The following is a 17,022-nucleotide window of genomic DNA, read 5'->3' as shown; positions in this document are numbered from 1 at the left end:
GAAGATAAAGAGCTGGGTAAATTCCTCAGACTGAAACTTCCCTTCATTTAGCATGTTTTTGTATATGGCCAGGTAATTGTGATCTGGACTGGCCACTGTTGGAAACAGGATACTGGGATTGATGAACCTTTGGTCTGTCCCAGGATGGCAGCTCTTATGTGAGCCAAGTACAGGACAATCAAGCCATTGTGACATCACTGATGAGGTTGGCTCTTAGGCATTGGTGGAATGAGGCATTATGACATCACAGTCTCAGCTTTGGAATGTTGCTACTCTTTGGGTTTCTTCCAGGTACTTGGGACCTGGGTTGGCCATGTTGGAAACAAGATACTGAATCTGATAAACCTTTGGTCTATTTCAGCATTGCAAGGTTTAAGTTATTATTATTTTTTTTTTAATGCAATTTTCAAATATTACAAGTTTACACTTGATAAAGAAAATAGATAATGGTGGGGGGGAGGAGTTAAGATGGCAGTAGCATGAAGTCGACGGTTTTACCAGCGGTCCAGGAGATTTTTCTCTTCTTCTATATCCATAATGCCTCATTCAAATTGGAAGGGCAGTGTCCGTTCTGAGCCCGCTGCAGCCCAGACTTCTACTCCCATCCAAAGATCCATTCTGGGCTTTGCCGCTGCCTCTTTTGGCCCCAAAACTCTGGCAGGAAGGCTCGGGCTATCTTCATCCGGAAGAGCGACTGGAGACTTTGAGCATGAGGTGTCTTTCTCCCTTCCAGAGCCTGTTCCGCCCCCACACCCTGCTCCGGAACTCACGGTCCTATTGGAGGCTCCCTTTGCAGATGCCAGCGCTGGGGAGACCCCATTTCAGGGGCTTGGAGCCGCAAGGATTGAAGGGCAGCAGGAAGCAGTGCGAGCCAGCATTGGAGCTGGCTTTGAATCAACAAAGTCGGAGGCGGTCACCCTCAAAAAGATTTGGGATTCTCTCAAGCGGTTAAACACCCAGGTAGCCAGATCTTCACAAGAATTAACTACACTTGTAAGTACTGTAGACGCTCTGGGTAAATCCTTGGAGAAAGTTAAAGAAGGTTTTTTCGACAGAAATAAAAGAAGTTAAGGACAATGTGGTAAATATTCAAGCTGTAACCTATAATTTGATAAAGGAACAACAGTTTTGAGCAAAAAAATTGAACAAATGGAAAATTATAATCGAAGATTAAATGTACATCTGTTGAACTTTCCGAAGGCCTTGGGGGTTACACCTACTGAAATGTGGAAAAGGTATTTAACTGATATATTAAAGTTCTCCCCAGAACATTTTCCTCCACTTAATAGAATTTACTATTTGCCTAAAAAGAAAATTGCAGGAACCAGTCTCTATCTCCATCACCTCTTCCGGGAGACTGTTCCATGCATCTACCACCCTTTCTGAAAAAAATTATTTCCTTAGATTACTCTGGAACCTATCACCTCCTAACTTCATCCTATGTCCTCTCATTGCAGAGTTTCCTTTCAAATGAAAGAGACTCGACTCATGAGCATTTACATTATGTAGGCATTTAAACATCTCTATCATATACCCCCTCTCCTACATTTCCTCCAAAGTATACAGATTGAGATCTTTAAGTCTGTCCCCATAAGCTTTATGATGAAGACCACACACCATTTTAGTAGCCTTTCTCTGGACCGACTCCATCCTTTTTATATCTTTTTGAAGGTGCGGTCTCCAGAATTGTACACAATATTCTAAATGAGGTCTCACTAAAGTCTTATACAGGGGTATCAATACCTCCTTTTTCCTACTAGCCATACCTCTCCCTATGCAACCTAGCATCCTTCTAGCTTCCGCCGTCACCTTTTCAACCTATTTGGCCACCTTAAGATAATCACATACAATCACACCCAAGTCCCGCTCTTCTGTTGTGCACATAAGTTCTTCACCCCCTACGGTACTACTCGGAAGGGTCCAGAGAAGAACGACTAACATGGTAAAGGGGCTGGAGGAGAGTTGCCGTACAGTGAGAGATTAGAGAAACTGGGCCTCTTCTCTCTTGAAAAGAGGAGACTGAGAGGGGACATGATAGAAACATTCAAGATACTGATTGACTTAGTAGATAAAGAGAGGTTGATCACCCTCTTCAAGGTAGGGAGAATGAGAGGGCACTCTCTAAAGTTAAAAGAATATAGGTTCCGTACAAACGTAAAGAAGTTCTTCTTCACCCATAAAGTGGTGGAAAACTGGAACGCTCTTCCAAAGGCTGTTGTAGGGGAAAACACCCTCCAGGGATTTAAGACAAAGTTAGACAAGTTCCTGTTGAACCAGAACGTATGCAGGTAGGGCTGGTCTCAGCGGACTGCTGGGCACGATGGACCACTGGCATGACCCAGCAGCGGCAAATTCTTATGTTCCATAAACTGTACCGTTCCCTTGGGTTTTTGCAGTCCAAATGCATGACCTTGCATTTCTTAGCATTAAATTTTAGCTGCCAAATTTCAGACCATTCTTCAAGCTTCGCCAGGTCTTTCATCATGTTATTCACACCATCCGGAGTGTCTACTCTATTGAAGATTTTGGTATCATCTGCACAGAGGCAAATTTTCCCCGACAACCCTTCAGCAATATCGTTTATAAAAATGTTAAAAAGAACAGGACCTTGAGGCTCACCACTAGTAACATCCCTTTCCTCAAAGCGACCTCCATTGATCACTACTCTCTGTCACCTTCCACTCCTGACCCAGCTCGTCACTTTGGGACCCATCCTGAGTGCACTCAGTTTATTTATTAGACATCTATGTGGAACATTGTCAAACGCTTTGCTAAAATCTAAATACACCACATTTAGCATACAACCTTTATCCAATTCTCTGGTCACCTAGTCATAAAATTGATCAGATTTGTCTGACATGACCTACCTTTAGTGAATCCATGTTGCCTCCAATCCTGTAATCCACAGGATTCCAGAAACTTAATCATTCTCTGTTTTAAAAGTGTTTCCATTAATTTGCTTACCACAGAAGTCAGACTAACCCGCCTGTAATTCCCTACTTCTTCCTTACTTCCACTTTTGTAGAGAGGAACCACATCTACTCTTCTCCAGTTCTCCGGTACCACTCCCAACTCTAGAGACTCATTGAAAAGGTCAGTCCTCTATCGCAGGGGTTTGCAACATTAACCCTCGAGGACCACAATCCACTCAGGTTTTCAGGATTTCTCCAATGAATATGCATGAGATCTATTTGCTTACAATGGAGACTGTGCATGCAAATAGATCCCATGCATATTCATTGGGGAAATCCTGAAAACCCAACTGAATTGTGGCTCTTGAAGACCAAGATTGCCCACCCCTACTCTATCTGGAAAGAGTCTGCTCTTTTTCCAAAATAATCAACCCTCTTTCCATAGAGAATACACTGTTTCCAAAGATATGTAAGGGCATCGGATTTATCGTTGACATTTACTATGTCATTGCAAACAACAGTCCATTCCTGCAGTACATTTTGTTATATTAAGAACGATCTAGTGGAACATTTGGGAAAAAACCTTTTTAGAATCTGTAGAAAAAAATATATTTCCCCTTTTATTTTGAAGCTTGGACTGATTATCTTAAAAAAAAATAGCAGGCTATAGCCTTTTAATATAGAGCAAAGCTCCTCAAAGCTCTCGTAGAGGTACATCTAGCCAGTTAGGTTTTCAGGATTCCTGCTAGGAATAAGGATGAAATAAATTTGCATATTGTATACAAATCTCTCTCATGCATATTCCTTATGGTAATTCTAGAAACTGGACAAGCTCAGTATGCCTCCAGGAGAGAGTTGAATTGTGAAGCACTGATGTAAGGAATAGTGAAATTCTCAGTCTTCCCAATACAGGTGATGGCTTTAGTTTTCAGTGAAAGGCATCAAATCTTGGATTTGTGGGGAGCATTTTTATTTATTTCCATCCAACCGAGATGACCTTCTGAAAAGCAGTAGGAAGCAAATAAGATGATGTGAAAGGTATATGAAACTCTTAAAAGGCCAAATAATTGTTATTGTTTAGCTGCATGAGAGAACGTAGGAGAAAATCTGATATAACACAGTTCTAGATTACCCAAGGGTTTACAGAAAGCACATAGCACTATAGTGTTGTGCGATAATTAACACTTGCAAGATGACGCATGGGAAATTTCTTTCCAGCCTAAACTGAAATATAGGAACGAGGCACCAAATGGCTATCTTGAAGCTCTTGATGTCTTTGATAATTTGAAGAGCCGTAAGACTTTTTCAAGCCAATAATCAAACATAGTTAAGCCCTATAATACTCGTTGGAGGGATAACAGTAAAAAAAAAAAAAATAAATAAAAAAAAGACAGTTGCTTAGCAACCCCTAGAGAATTCTTGTAAATAGTACTGATGACAGAAGCAGTGGGCAATATTCAATGATATTATTAGTAGCCCAGTAAGGAAAACAGGATTCTCTAAGAGCACTCATTTTTTGCCCTTATGTTATAAATTATATTAGATACCATGTTATCTAAAATAACTTATAACATAAGTTATATTAGATAGGATACAGAGAGTATAAATATTACAAGGTAAATTGGAATCCATGAATATGATTCATTTTCTATTAGCTTGCTTCATTAAACTATTAGGCTACCTAATTCGCACTGTGGCCCACAATCTTTTTGTTTTCTTTTTTTTTTTTTATCTCTATACTCATTGTTCCATCACTAATGACATAAAGCAACAGTGTTGCACAGCAACAACCAGAAATCTAAAATGCCATTGTATGGATGTAATGAAGTGGCTTAGGAAGGCATTTCATTTGGCAGGTCTAATGACTCAGTGCGATATTCTCTGATTCATGACTGCCATTGGAATATTGCTATTCAGAATCCAGAATGGCAGTCCACCTACTGTATCATAATGTCCCCAGAGAGAGAGATGTAACTAGGATCTACTTATCCATAATGGTTATATCAAAGTCTTCCTAGCCAATAAATTCATTGATAGAATCGTTATGATGAAGAGAGATACTCTTGCAATTGGAAACTGCTAGTCACATAACAACAAAATCCTTGTATCTTATTACTGACGCATAACAAAGAGAAACTCAGAATCTTATTTTAACAGTGATCAGTTAAGATTGCTTAGAAGAAGGATTCAACCACTCCTAACAGGGTGGTCCTTCATGGTCTCTACCAACTCCCGGAAGTAAGAAGTGCCTTTCTCAAGTCTACTAGTCTAATAACTTGTCAATGGACTCATATGATAATGCATGCAGGGAACTGGAGTTCAGGGCCTGTGGTGAGACTCCTGAAAACAGCACAGCTTCAGAATACAAACAATCTTTAATTTACCTTACATTAGGGATTTCTATTCCGCAATTACCTTGCGGTTCAAGGTGGATTACAAAAGAGTTAAAGAGGGTGTTTTACAATAAAGATTTCTGGTCCTTTTTGAGGAAAAAAAAAGAGTAGAGCAGGTTGATTTGGGAATTCGGGGGGATTAGAGGGATGAAAGAAGGAAGCTTGAGAGGTTAGGACTTTTTCAGGGATTTTTTTTGAAAAGTATAGTCTTTATTTCTTTTCTGAAAGTTTTGTAATCTGGGGTCGTTATCAGAAGGTTGGCAATTTGGTTGTCTATTTTTGCTGCTTGAGTGACTAGGAGGCCATCATATATTTTTTTTCTATTTAACTTCGTTGGCAGGTATGTGCATGGGATGTGAGTTTTCCTATGTCTGGTTGAGGTGGTTTGGATGAGGCTATCTCCATTTAGGTTGGGCTATCTCCATTTAAAGTTTTAAATAGTAGACAGAAGAATTTGAATAGTATTCTTGCTGGAATTGGGTACCACTAATTTTGATACATCAATCCCATATGACTTGTTTGATGGAGCACTGAGCACACCTTGAAATTAGTTTAATTTGATATAGTATTATTTGTTTATTTGTACTTTCACTTTGCATTATAAAAGTATCGAGTGTGAAATAAAACAAAAACATAAAGGAAAACAATAATACCTTTTTTATTGGACTAACGTAATGATTAGCCCCTTCTTCCTCCTTCAAAATCTAATCCTTATGTTATTCTTATAAAAGAGGTATTATTTTTTTCCCTTTACGTTTTTGCTCTCATGTTCACATTATATGTTACCTGATTTTAACTATTTGTGAACCGAGTCGAGCTCTACCGCGAGATGATCCGGTATATAAACTGAAGATTAGACTAGACTAGACTTTTATTTCCACATATCACCAGTCAAAGAGAAGAAAGCCCAAACAGCCAAAAAGATGCTATGAGTTTGATGTATCGAACCCCTGAGTAAGGCTACCAATCAGCCGAAACATAGACTGTGTAGGGTCCCTTTGTTGTAGAGTACGAGACATCCAGTCATTTAATCAGAGACATGTTTCAAGAGTGAGATTAGGGTCCTATTTCAGCAGTGATACTGTATCCCTGCTTCCACAGCATTATTGGATGGTTTGAGTTGTTATATTGCTTGATAAGAGGCAGGCAATTTAGGGAGAGAAAGGTATTTGAGGAGTAAGGAGGGTTGAATTGTATGTTCTACAGCAGGGGTCTCAAAGTCCCGCCTTGAGGGCCGCAATCCAGTCGGGTTTTCAGGATTTCCCCAATGAATATGCATGAGATCTATGTGCATGCACTGCTTTCAATGAATATTCATTGGGGAAATCCTGAAAACCCTACTGGATTGCGGCCCTCAAGGAGGGACTTTGAGATCCCTGTTCTACAGGAAAAAAAAAAAGATGGAATCGAGGGCGATATTCTCTTGTGGATGAAAAACTGGTTGGCGGATAGGAAACAGAGAGTGGGGGTGAATGGACAATACTCGGACTGGAAAAGCTTCACGAGTGGAGTGCCGCAGGGTTCGATGTTCGGGCCTGTGCTCTTCAACATATTTATAAACGACCTAGAAATTGGCATGACGAGTGAGGTGATTAAATTTGCAGATGATACAAAGTTATTCAGAGTAGTGAGGACACAGAAGGATTGCGAAGACCTACAATGAAATATACACACACTCAAGGAATGGGCCGCAAAATGGCAAATGAGATTCAACATGGATAAGTGCAAGGTGATGCATGTTGGTAACAAAAATCATATGCACAAATATAGGATGTCCGGTGCTATACTCGGAAAGAGCCCCCAGGAAAGAGACTTGGGAATACTTGTAGACAAGTCAATGAAACCGTCCGCGCAATGAACGGTGGCATTGAAAAGGACAAACAGAATGCTAGGAATGATTAAGAAGGGGATAACGAACAGATCTGAAAATGTTATCATGCCGTTATACTGGGCCATGGTGCGCCCCCACCTGAAATACTGCGTCCAACACTGGTCGCCATGCATGAGAAAGGACATAGTACTACTCGAAAAGGTCCAGAGAAGAGCGACAAAAATGGTTAAGGGACTGGGGGAGTTGCTGTACAATGAGAGGCTAGAGAAACTGGGCCTCTTCTCCCTTGAAAAGAGGAGACTGAGAGGTGACATGATCGAAACATTCAAGATATTGAAGGGAATTGACTTAGTAGAGAAAGAGAGATTGTTCACCCTCTCCGAGGTGATGAGAACAAGAGAGTACTCGCTAAAGTTAAAATGCAATAGATTCCATACAAACATAAGGAAGTTCTTCACACAGAGAGTGGTAGAAATCTGGAACGCTTTTCCGGAGGCTGTTATAGGGGAAAACACCCTTCAGGGATTTAAGAAAAGGTTGGATAAGTTCCTGTTGGAACAGAACATACGCAAGTAAGGCTAGACTCAAGTAGGGCACTGGTCTTTGACCTAAGGTGCCGCTGCGTGAGCAGACTGCTGGGCACGATGGACCACTGGTCTGACCCAGCAGCTGCAAATCTTATGTTCTTATGTTTATTATAATGTTACATTTGCTGCTATTATTGTCTTTAAACTCTGCATGCTATATTGGGAGCTTTGTTTGATCTCCAATAAAAATTTGATTTAAAAAAATTCTTGAAATTTGTACCCGTATTACTTCACTCTCACTTTTGATAGGTAAGGTACATCTGATACTGGCCTGTTTTGGGGTTCTAAAGTGTTTACACCAGATGTTTTTCAACCATGGTTTAATTAGTGCATAAAGGAGAAGCTGATGGTTTTCAAGTGCAGAATTAGCAAGCAGCTCTACTAAGCTTGTACATTTCTTTTCCCCATCCTGCTCAAAGCTAATGGACATGGATCTAATTCGATTGTAAGCTCTTTCGAGCAAAGACTGTCGTCTTTGTGACTCTGTACAGCGCTGCATACATCTGGTAGCGCTATAGAAATAATGAATAGCAGTAGCAGTACCATATTTGTGCTGTGTGAGCCTATTAGTTTCATAATTTGTCATTTTGGCATCTTCTTTTGCTTTTTTTTATCCTGGAATAAACTTGCTCTATCCAGAACTTCTTGCTTGTTTTTTTTGTTTTTGTTTCTCCCGTGTTTGTAGAATATTAACGGTTATTGAAGAAAGCATGGGACAGGCATTGAAATTTCTCAGGGCAAAGAGGAGATTGTGAGTGCTGAGGACGGGCAGAGTGGATGGGCCATTTGGCCTTTATCTGCCATCGTGGTTCTCTGTTTCTACTATGTTACACACATATCTTTAGCATTTAGGAAGGAGAACCTACACAAGCTGCATGTCAAAGCAGCTTCTGATTGGTGTAGCCCGACTTTACTACAGGAAGAGGCGGTTCAAGCAGACCGTGAGTGATTTTCTTCATCCACCGGCGCTCCAGCTGCCCTTTCCTGCCTCTCCAGCTGCCCTCTCCTGCCTCCCCTGCCTTTTAACAGGCGAAAAGCCACATTTGCGTTTTTTGTTTTTTTTTAATTTGTGGGGTGTACTTGGAACTGAACCCCCATGAATTTCGGGGGAGTACTGTATTCTTGTGGGATGCAATGAAAAATATGTCAATTAGGTCGAGTGGGGCTTGACCAAAGATGACTTTGTAACGTGTGCAACCCGATTTAAAAATAACACATGCCTCCACAGGGAGCCAGTGCAACTCACGATAGAAAGGGGTCACGTGATCATACTTCTTCAGCATCTCACTATCAGAGTGGTTCTATATCTGACCCTTGTCATTGAAGAGGCAACAAATAAGCATCCTGCCTAATTAATCACAGTTCTGTAGATGGATCAGCATAAGCTCATCCTTGTAATTGAATAAAAAAATGAAATGATGATATTAAGATCACGCTGACCCAACCACTGAACTGTATGATTTATTGGTGATGCTACCACAGCAAAAATGCAAATCCTAGCTTTTCTCCTTTCTCCAATATATCTAGAGCCAATTTTTTTTTCTTCCACCTGTCCTTTTGCTAGCCATATTTCCCTCTTCACTTCTTTGAGTTTAATCTGCAAATCTTTTCCGTGATCATCTTGTTGCATTTCTCCATATTTCTTGAATGCAGTTTATTTTGCTCTTTTTTTTTCTGGCCGCTTGTTTGGAGAACCATATAGGCTTCCTGTTCCTCTTGTTTTGGTTTACTTTCCTTGCATAAAGATCTGTTGCCATTTTTATAGCAGTTTTCAGCTTGGACCGCTGTTCTTCCATTTCTTCTATGCCTACCCATGCCATCAGCTCCTTCTTTCGGTATTCCCCTTTTTCCCCACATCTGCATGCCTGAAATCCAATACTTTGGGCTAGATGCTCTTACATCAAACCACATCGTGTGATGATCACTATTGCCTAGATGGTCACCCACTTCAACGTTGAAAACACATCCTCTGATTGCTGCAGTTGTACTTTCTCTATTTGTGAGTACTAGATCCAGACTTGCCCCTTCCCTCTCCGATTCTACCGATGCGGCGTTCCAATCCACATGAGGCAAGTTGAAATCTCCAAGCCACAGCACCTCCCCTTTCATTCCAAACGTATGGATATCTTCAATCAGATCCTTGTCCAGCTTCTCCATTTGTACCGGAGATCTGTAGAAAACACCGCATTTCTGCTGCTCTTATATTAATTTTCACATCTAGACAGTGCCACTGTTCTACCTTTTCGGCCCTCCCTGTCCTTCCCAAAGACATTATAGCCCGATACAGTTGCATCCCATTCATGGGAATCATTGATCCATGTCTCTGTAAAAGCAAAAATATACAGCCCGTCTCAAACACTGAACCTTTTTACTTAGGCTATGAACATTTGTGTTCATTGCTGTCCATGTGTTATTGGGTTTAGACAATGTTCCATATTAAGAATGGTGGTCTTACTAGGCTCGCTTAGAAACTGAACAATGTAAATGAATGAATATTTGGTAGACATGAGAATTATGGACCCCTTTAACAAAGCCACAGTTGCGAGGCTCAGCACAGGAAATGTGACACAACCCGTAGGAACTGAGTGGGCTGTGTCGCATTTGCTACATGGGGCTTGCTACTATGGCTTTGTAAAATAGGCCCTATGTGAAGCAGCATCTTGGCAAAACACAGATTATATTGGGGTATTAGCAGTGCTTTACATGCAGTGTTCAGACTGCAACAAGTAGTACTGGCACCTTTTGCCATTTTTTAATATAGCTTTTCAAATAAGCTCTTCTTAATAGATTTATACACAAAGACTTAATTGGATAATTGTTATGTGAATTAATAGTGAAAAGACACATAGAAATAATAATTTAATGTGAGGCACATTATAGAACTTTTGCAGGCACATTATCATTAGAAAATCTGACTGTTTTGTAGTTCTTCTTTCCAACCCAACAGAAGTTGAAAAGAATTATACAAAAGGGGTCAAAAAAATGTCTGTCTGCACACCTGTCTGTCTGTCTCTTGGGGGGCAAAATAGATCAGAAAGTTGGTGGAATGGGAGGAAACGCAGCATGAAAAGAGCATAAAAATGAGACAGATCGGATTGGGGGTCCAAACAAAAAAATTCCCTCAAAAAATGGTCCAATACATGGGCTTCTAATACATGGCCCACCGCATTTCTATGAGAGACAGCGTTCCAGTTATGTTGCATTGACTTACATACTGTACAGTCATAGGCGCCAGCTCTGTGGGTGCTGTGGGAGCCTGAGCACCCCCAATATTTTTCCCTGTAAGTCTGCAGATCTGCTGGTAGGGGAGTTTTTGTAGTCTTGTAGATCCGGAGCAGCAAACTCCATGCTGCAGAGCGACAGGAAAACACAGAAAGTGCTTCTGTATTTTATTTACTGCTCCCACCTTCCCTGCAGCCTTCTGGATGGTGCCTGTCCAATAGACTTCAGGGAAGAGAGGATTTGCTGTAGCCTAGCGGCTATCCATTGGAAAGGCAAATGCAGCAGACTGACACTGACAAAAGGAAAAGACAGATTCAGAGAACTTTATTGGCATGACAATTTTACCTAATTCTCCAAAGTAATACCTATATCTAAGGTAAAAAAAAAAAAAAAAAAAAAAGACAGAGAGCTACTGGGAGAGAAATAAAGGGAGAAAAGAAAGGGTGAAGGTAATGGAAAGGAATTACTGGTTAAGAGAGAGAATGTTGCTCTGGAATATTGGAAGAGATCGAAAAGAAGAAAGGCTGTCAAGTCCAGGAGAAAAGCATATCTTCAGATGAGGAGGAGGGTATAATCTGGAACAGAATTGGGGAAGTTTGCGATTGCTTGGCGTAGAGCAGGGGTAGGCAATTCCGGTCCTCGAGAGCCGGAGCCAGGTCAGGTTTTCAGGATATCCACAATGAATATGCATGAGATGGATTTGCATGCACTGCCTCCTTGAGATGCAAATCTATCTCATGCATATTTATTGTGGATATCTTGAAAACCTGGGCTTGGCCGGTCCTGGCCGAGTTTGCGATGACAAGAGGGAGTTGGCATCCCTCCTGCCATATTCATTCACGCGCAGGCAAGGGGGTGGGTTGACGGCGGTGGGCATCGATGCAGGGGGAGGTCATTTCAGTGTGGGAGAAGCATTTGGGGGGAGGGGGCACTGTCGGGTTAAAACTACGGGCTCGCAATGTGTTTTGCAGAAAATACAAAATAGGAAAAATTCCCTTTTTTATATATTCTGCTAAAATCATTGCAAGCCCGTGGTTTTAAAGGGCAGGAGAGTTGGCAAAGATAGAAGCAACTGGTCTTCAGCAGTCACTTCTTTTCTGATTGCTGCCTTCCAAAATTTGCATGCCATTTCCCTCATTTGCATGTGCGGATCGGGAGGAAGGTTAGTGAATCAGGTCGCATAGGGGTCACAAGCCAATCGGTTTGCTTAGTGCAGTGATTCCCAACCCTGTCCTGGAGGAACACCAGGCCAATCGGGTTTTCAGGCTAGCCCTAATGAATATGCATGAGAGAGATTTGCATATGATGGAAGTGATAGGCATGCAAATTTGCTTCATGCATATTCATTAGGGCTAGCCTGAAAACCCAATTGGCCTGGTGTTCCTCCAGGACAGGGTTGGGAACCACTGGCTTAGTGAATCTAGCCCAAAGTGGGAAGGTCAAGATGTTCCAGTCGGGGTCTTTATGGTCAGTAACATAAAAACATTCAGTGACTCAACACTGCATGCGTTTCAGTACTCAAGGTACCTTCCTCAGGAGTCTTGAAATTTATTGTTTACGAACCAAAACAGTTGTATGTTAAAAGTACATTTTGAAAAAAAAACATTACCTCTCTTATAAAGAAGATTTAGGACTCCTTTTACAAAGGCACGCTAAAATACCGCACGCGCTAGCTGCTACCGCCTCCTTTTAAGCAGGCGGTAATTGTTCTGCTCGTGCACGCTAATCCTGTGCGTGCGCTAAAAACGCTAGCGTACCTTTGTAAAAGGAGCCCATAGACTGGCTCTCAATAAATCAGTGCAATGACTCACCGTTGCAGAGGGCATCACCGAGTTTGACAATAAAGACCCCTACTGGAATATTTCAACCTTCCAACCTTATTTTCTTTACTTTATTGGATACCACACAGTCCACTCTTCCTTCTTTGACAATCATTTCCAACTGAAAGCACCATGCAGACGTAACAACCGCTGATATGATTTGCTGGATCTCTTCAGTGCCGTGAAAGACCAGGTGGACTCCTTAATCAGAAAGGGTTTTTTCACTCTCTGGAAACTTAGACCCATTAAATCATATTTTGATACGTCAGCATTCAGAATCCTGGTATAATCCCTCGTACTAAGTCAACTTGATTACTGTAACATCGCCTATTTAGCAATTTCCCAAAAGAATATGCGACGTTTACAACTGATGCAAAATGCAGTGGTCAGACTAATCTTTGGGCTAAAGAAATTTGATCACGTGACACTTTTCTACCAACAGTTGCACTGGCTACCGATGGAAGCATGCCTGCCTCTGCTTTAAAGTACTATACGGATTAGCCCCTAAATACATAACTGACCTTTTCTCCTTCTCAGCCAACAGACACAAGAGAAGCTCACATTCGAACTTCGTGTGTCCCCCAGTTAGATGATATAAACTGAAAAAACACCATGATCTCCTTCTCTCACATCAGGCAGCATTATGGGGTAAAGATCTAGAACAATTGCTTTCGTCCACTACTTATGAAGAATTCAGGAAGCGCCTAAAAACACATCTGTTCCTGAAGTATCTAGACAACTGACTCGTACATCTCCTCCTCCTCAATAACGGTTCTCCTGACCTATTAACCACCATCTTTCACCTCTTTTAAGTTCAATCAATTTGTATCCTTCTTTGAATCTTTGGTAAACCGCATAGAACTTCACGGTACTGCGGTATATAAACTGTTATTATTATTATTATTCAGATCATTGGCACTATAAATTACTGTTGGAGATTTGTTTTAGAGAATGACATGGTGACAAAATTCATCACCGTCCCTGTCCCCGCGGATAACCGCGGGAAATAATCCCATGTCACTTTCTAGTGTCTATTTCATCCTCCATCCTTCTACACCAGCATTATTCAAAGCAAAGCTTGCGGGTCAGTTCTTGTGGCCATTCATACTCTATTTCTTCCCTCTTTCCTTAAAGAATGACATGAAGATAGTTTCCCGCGGTTATCCACGGGGACGGTGATGAATTTTGTCACCGAGTCATTCTCTAATTTGTTGCACAAGTGTTGTAGCAAAATTAAAAGTAACATAGGCTTTGTCAGGGGTCTCAAAGTCCCTCCTTGAGGGCCGCAATCCAGTCGGGTTTTCAGGATTTCCCCAATGAATATGCATGAGATCTATTTGCATGCACTACTTTTAATGCATATTTATTGGGGAAACCCTTAAAACCCGATTGGATTCCGGCCCTCGAGGACTGGAGTTGCCCATGTCTGACCTAGTCTCTTCACAAGAAAGGGTTAAAACCAGGGGTGTCCAATGTCGGTCCTCGAGGGCCGCAATCCAGTCGGGTTTTCAGGATTTCCCCAATGAATATGCAGGAGATCTATTTGCATGCACTGCTTTCAATGCATATTCATTGGGGAAATCCTGAAAACCCGACTGGAATATGGCTCTCGAGAACCGGAGTTCCCTACTCCTGCTCTAGGGTATACATCAGGGGTAGGGAACTCCGGTCCTCGAGAGCCATATTCCAGTTGGGTTTTCAGGATTTCTCCAATGAATATGCATGAGATCTATTTGCATGCACTGCTTTCAATGCATATTCATTGGGGAAATCCTGAAAACCCGACTGGATTGCGGCCCTCAAGGAGGGATTTTGAGATTCCCTGGGCTTTGCTAACCACAGCGGCTACACCCTGCTTTCATGATGCAAAAGTCACTTCATCACAAACAGCAGAACTTGTCTGCATTATTCAAACAAGAGATTTTTTGATAAATTACTCAGTTTTCAGGCAGGTAAAATGAACTTATGGTTATGCACCATCATTACTCAGGTTCATTCATATATGTCCTTTAAGAAGCTGCTAAAAACTGATTTGTTTGATAAATTTGTAAATTGATGTTTTAGAATCCTGACTGGTAAATAGTACATTGTTTTTATAGTTGGTTTATTGTAGGGATATATATAAAGGGATCGTGGGATACTGAGGGAGGAGCTGGGATGTAACACAAGTATAGAAAGCTAATAAGTATAGAAACCCAACCAGGTCGTGCATGCGCAAGACCAGAGGGTTAGGACTTCGATGGGAAGATAGGACTTCAATGAGAAACCAAGGTGGCAAGGGAGCCCCTTCTGGTGATTCAGACAGGTCGTGACCTGTTTGGGCCGCCGCGGGAGCGGACTGCCGGGCAGGATGGACCTATGGTCTGACCCGGCGGAGGCACTGCTTATGTTCTTATGTTCTTATGTAGGGCTCCTTTTACTAAGGTGCACTAGCGTTTTTAGCGCACGGAGTAGATTAGCGCACACTAACCCTGCGCCACGCAGCTAGAACTAACGCCAGCTCAATGCGTCTAGCGCGTGTGGCATTGTAGCGTGCGCCATTCTGTGCGTTAATGCCCTAACGCAGCTTAGAAAAAGGAGCTCTTCATTTGATTTTAACGCCTTTGTAGTCAATTTTGTATTCTATTTACTGATTTTTAGTCAAATGTATTTTACTTGCTGATTATATAATTTCTTTACTGTATGTGAACCGCCTAGAACTATGTGGTATGGCAGTATACAAAAATAAAAATTATTATTATTATTAAGTATGCAGCATCTCTTTAGCTAAACAGAAATGTCTCGTTTGCAAAATCAAACATTGACAATTAAAAGAGCATGACACAATATGGTCTCTGGAGATCATATAAGACAATTTGTTCAGCTGATTTATGGTTGCATCATCCATGCCTTCTACAAATGATATAATGCAATTCATATTGCATCATTCATTGTTTTACTTTTTAAAAAACAGGTACTGTCCAAACCACCATAGATTTATTCACAGATGCAAAGATGGATTTTAGTCTTCCATTTATAACGCACTTAATAAAATAGCTCAAGCTTGGAATGAAGAATTGGGGATTCAGCTTCAGGGGTTCCATATTCAAAGATTTTTAAAGATTTTATATGGTCTTCTTTCTGATATCATCTATTTTGAAATGGGTTATAAATTTATTTGTAAAATATATATTGCTCCCTGGCGTGCTTAAAGGGCGACTTTTGCTTCGTTAGGATTATGTTTGAAATGTGGTCCTACTAAAGCTAATTTATCTCATAGGTTTTGGACATGTCCTTTGGTATGCCAATTTTGGGGTGTTTTTTTTTTTTTCTCAGGTTGAGCAAATGTTGAACATTGATTGGCATTGTAATAGTTATAATATATTTTGGATTTTTGATCTTAAACATCCTATTCCAAGAGGCCTTAGAGCAGGGGTGTCAAACTCAATCACATAAGGGGCCGCAATCTAAAACATAGGCTAAGTCAAGGGCCAAATTTTTTTATTAAGATACTTAGGGGTCCTTTTATTAAGGTACGTTAACTGATTTAGCGTGCATTAAATGCACACCTTAATAAAAGGACCCCTTTGTCTTAGTGCAGGGGTGTCCAATGTCGGTCCTCGAGGGCCGCAGTCCAGTCGGGTTTTCAGGATTTCCTCAATGAATATGCATGAGATCTATTTGCATGCACTGCTTTCAATGCATATTCATTGGGGAAATCCTGAAAACCCGACTGGACTGCGGCCCTCGAGGACCGACATTGGACACCCCTGTCTTAGTAGAAGTATAGGGTTACAACCTCTCCAATCCCATGCCGGCTCTGTGATGTAAACAAAGCAAATAAGACTTTTTCTCTCTCTTTTAGGTCCTAGTTCACGCCTGCTGTCTAACACCAGCTCTGGCAAGATACACATGCCAAATCTGCCATATTGTAGTCTCAAAACAGAAAATAAAATTATTTTTTCTACCTTTTGTTGTCTGGTCATTATTCAGATCATGTTGGGGTCCCAGGCTCTGGTTGTCTTCTGATAACTCGCTTGCCAGGACCCCTTCTTTCTTCTTCCCTCCCTCCATCCCAGCAGCTGAAGACAGGCACCTCCCCCCAGTGCTCTGAGACAGGAGGGATAATCCGCAACATGTAGATGCTGAGGCAGGAGAGGGCCTGAGGCCATAGAGGGGCCCAACAGCGCACAACCACCGTTCCTTCATTCCCTCAGGTGCAGCGCAGCTCCGCCAATGTTAAAAGGAGCCGCGTCAAAATCAGAGCCCTGCCGCTGC

At 41.4% G+C, this 17,022-nt stretch overlaps 1 long non-coding RNA gene across 1 annotated transcript in view; it reads left to right on the top strand.

The window, feature by feature from the left end:
* LOC117348767 overlaps positions 1–16,716 on the top strand; it is a 39,267-nt gene extending 22,551 nt beyond the window's left edge. The window contains exon 3 of the long non-coding RNA XR_004537048.1: positions 16,610–16,716. This is a non-coding gene — a long non-coding RNA (uncharacterized LOC117348767). The remainder of the gene's footprint in view (positions 1–16,609) is intronic.
* Positions 16,717–17,022: the final 306 nt, after the last annotated feature.

This window comes from Geotrypetes seraphini, chromosome 15 (assembly GCF_902459505.1).
Source record: "Geotrypetes seraphini chromosome 15, aGeoSer1.1, whole genome shotgun sequence".
Taxonomy (NCBI): domain Eukaryota; kingdom Metazoa; phylum Chordata; class Amphibia; order Gymnophiona; family Dermophiidae; genus Geotrypetes; species Geotrypetes seraphini.
This window is presented reverse-complemented; position numbering and strand designations above follow the sequence as displayed.